Source organism: Octopus sinensis, linkage group LG13, assembly GCF_006345805.1.
Source record: "Octopus sinensis linkage group LG13, ASM634580v1, whole genome shotgun sequence".
Lineage (NCBI taxonomy): Eukaryota > Metazoa > Mollusca > Cephalopoda > Octopoda > Octopodidae > Octopus > Octopus sinensis.
In genome coordinates this window covers 43,098,468-43,101,906 of record NC_043009.1, presented here as the reverse complement: position 1 = coordinate 43,101,906, position 3,439 = coordinate 43,098,468, and the positions used below count along the sequence as shown (strand labels likewise).

Below are 3,439 nucleotides of genomic sequence, written 5' to 3'. Positions count from 1 at the left end.
CAATATGCCTCCGACTTTCTTGTCTAGCCTTGCCAGTGATCCAAGAACAAGTTAGAGATGAGGAAGTGAAAGAGGATTATTTGATGCAGCCCTGTCTCATTATAATCCTACTTCAGTACCAGTTATGTTCCAGATTTCTTTCAACCCCAAACAAACGACAGATCTCTCGCTGAAGTGGGTGGAGTATCATGCACTGAGACCACGCAGAAGATACGGTATTGGTGGGAGAGGCATAATTCTTTGATCAACTGCATGGCTCTACCCCAGTGGTTTGCAACCATTTTTTGCCTATTGACCATTTTGATTCCTATTTTACTCTACTGGACCTCCAGAACCATTCAATGAACTGAATTGAATTGAACCAGTTTCAGCTCATGAGCTGTGGCCATGCTGGGGCACTGCCGTAGAATGCTTCACAAATTTGCATGTCATCCTTGTGCAGGGGCCATGCTAATCTTTGCTGTATCATTCCAATTTTAGAGTATCTACTGCCATAAGAAACATATTACAATAACCCCTTGACTATCATGGGTGTTCTGTTTGAAAAATCCCTGCAATAGGTGAAAATCCGTGAAGTAGAAACAGTATTGTACTGTATATTTTAAAAGATTATTTTTAGAATTTGTATAGGCGCAGGAGTGGCTGTGTGGTAAGTAGCTTGTTTACCAACTACATGGTTCCTGGTTCAGTCCCACTAGGAGTGGCTGTGTGGTAAGTAACTTGTTTACCAACCACATGCTTCCGGGTTCAGTCCCACTGTGTGGCACCTTGGGTAAGTGTCTTCTACTATAGCCTCGGGCCAACCAAAGCCTTGTGAGTGGATTTGGTAGATGGAAACTGAAAGAAGCCCGTCGTATATATGTATATATATATGCGTGTGTGTGTTTGTGTGTCTGTGTTTGTCCCCCTAGCATTGCTTGACAACTGATGCTGGTGTGTTTATGTCCCCGTTACTTAGCGGTTCGGCAAAAGAGACCGATAGAATAAGTACTGGGCTTACAAAAGAATAAGTCCCGGGGTCAAGTTGCTCGATTAAAGGCGGTGCTCCAGCATGGCCACAGTCAAATGACTGAAACAAGTAAAAGAGTAAAAAAGAGTAAAGAGTATATTTATCTTAATATAAATGCAAAACAACACCAGGGAGGAATTGACATAAGCTTAACTAATAAACCACGATAGGTGGACTGCGATATGGCAATGGGATTACTGTACTGTATTTTTATAATTGCCTGTGTGGTAACAAGCTTGCTTCCCAACCACATGGTTCTGGGTTCAGTCCCACTGTGTGGCACTTTGGGTAAGTGTCTTGTACTATAGCCTCGGGCAGACCAAAGCCTGGTGGGTGGATTTGTGTGTGTGTGTGTATGTATGTATGTATATCTATGTGTTTGTCTGTGTTTGTCCTCCCTCTTGACCTGCCATTGCTTGACAACCAATGTTGGTGTGTTTATGTCTCCATAACTTAACAGTTTGGCAAAAGTAACTGACAGAATAAGTACTAGGCTTACAAAGAATAAGTCCGGGGGCTGATTTGTTCAACTAAAACCCTTTAAGGGTGTGCTCCAGCATGGCTGCAGTCAAATGACTGAACCAAATAAAAGAATAAAAGAATATATAAATGTGTTTATATACATACATACATATATATATATACACACACACACACACACATACATACATACATACATACATACATACATACATACATACATACATACATATATATATATATACATATATATATATACATATATATATATATACACACACACACAATATATATATAGACATGATGATCTGGTTCTTGACTGAGAATAGAAAGCTTCAAATGGCCCGTCCTTGTTTTTTTTTTGTATCGTCTATCTGGATGTTTTGTTGTCCCTTTTTGTATCACCTAGTTGTCCAGATGTTTTGCGTTCTTGTCCCATTTTGTATTATATATATATATATTATATATATATATATATATATATATATATACATATATATATAGTAAATTCAAAAAAACGAAGAACAAACACAAAAAAAAGCAACAATGCGAGGATGTAGTTCAAGTAAAGTATTAAAAGATGCTCAGGGAAGGAAAGAAAGGTGGTTTTATGTTTCATGCAAAGCTCTTCTTCGGAAACAGAGGAAAGTCCAATAGAAAAGGAAGATGGAGAAAAAAAATCACACACACACCAATGTACCACAGCTTTGTTTGATAGATGTTTGACCATGACCAGTTGAACATGTCCCTTAGTGGCTGACAATATGTTAACCCTAATACAGCAGAAATTGAGCATAAACCCTCAAATTTAAGACAAGGTTATATAGTCAATCAAATCAACCTACCGGAATCAATTGGCACTTATTTATCACCCACCCCATCCCTTTGCCTGGCTAACACTGGAGGACGAAAGGCAAAGTCAATTATTAATATCAATTGATATTAAAATATATTTTCTTGTCATCTATCTCCCTTGTTACATGAATTTCAACATATATGAACACATGAATTTTCTTTGATCTGCCCATGTACTGCAAGCAATATCTTTACATATTAACTGAACAGTGTTGGTTATTGAAATAAAAAAAAATTGTGTAATTAAGTATGCATATAACACTAATTAGAAAATATTCAACACTGTATTAAAGCATTTGATTTTTCATCAGTTGTATATCATTTTAATTTTAATGAAATTTCCAAAGAAATTAACTGTAGTAAAACGAATTAGACTATGCTAAAATAAACTATATCTTACAAAACTGGCTTTATGCATGTATAACAGATGGAATATATATATGTGTGTGTGTGTATGTGTGTGTGTGTGTGTGTGTGTGTAGGGGCAGGCATGACTGTATGGTAAGAAGTTGCTTCTCAAACACATGATTTGGGGTTCAGTCCTGTGTGGAACCTTGGGCAAGTGTCTTCTACTATAGCATTAGACAAGCCAAAACCTTATGAGTGGATTTCGTGGATGGAAACTGAAAGAAACCTATCGTTTTATATATATATATATATATATATATAAGGAAAATAAGACAAGGTAGAAAATGCTAAAATAATTTTATCATGAAGAACATTTTAGTACCAGTTTCAGTCTTTGCAACTTTTTGAACTTTTTGGTTTGGCCTATGTATTGCTCTCGACACCCTGAGCAAGTTAATGCATATATTGGGTTTTCTGAAGCACATGATAAGTTGTTTTTCACTGTAAGACATTGACCCTGTTTGAAGAAGGACTCCGATCCCTCAATTAGCTTGATGTGTCCCTCACATCCCCCATATCAAATATTCTTTTAGGACTGCTACTTACTACCTACTACCAAGCCTTCACAAGAGTAAAAGAGAGAGAGAGACAGAGATAGGGAGAGACAGACAGAGACAGAGAGGCAGAAAAAAGGAAAATGTCCCTTGTATTTGAAAACTATGGAAAGATTTAAAAAAAGCATTTTAT

The 3,439-nt window shown here is 36.9% G+C and overlaps 1 non-coding gene across 1 annotated transcript; it reads right to left on the bottom strand.

Annotated features, from left to right (window-relative positions):
• Window positions 1-397: 397 nt before the first annotated feature.
• On the bottom strand, window positions 398-501 carry LOC115218718. Its single transcript, XR_003882263.1, has one exon. It is a non-coding gene; the product is annotated as a U6 spliceosomal RNA (small nuclear RNA).
• Between the last annotated feature and the right edge of the window lie 2,938 nt (window positions 502-3,439).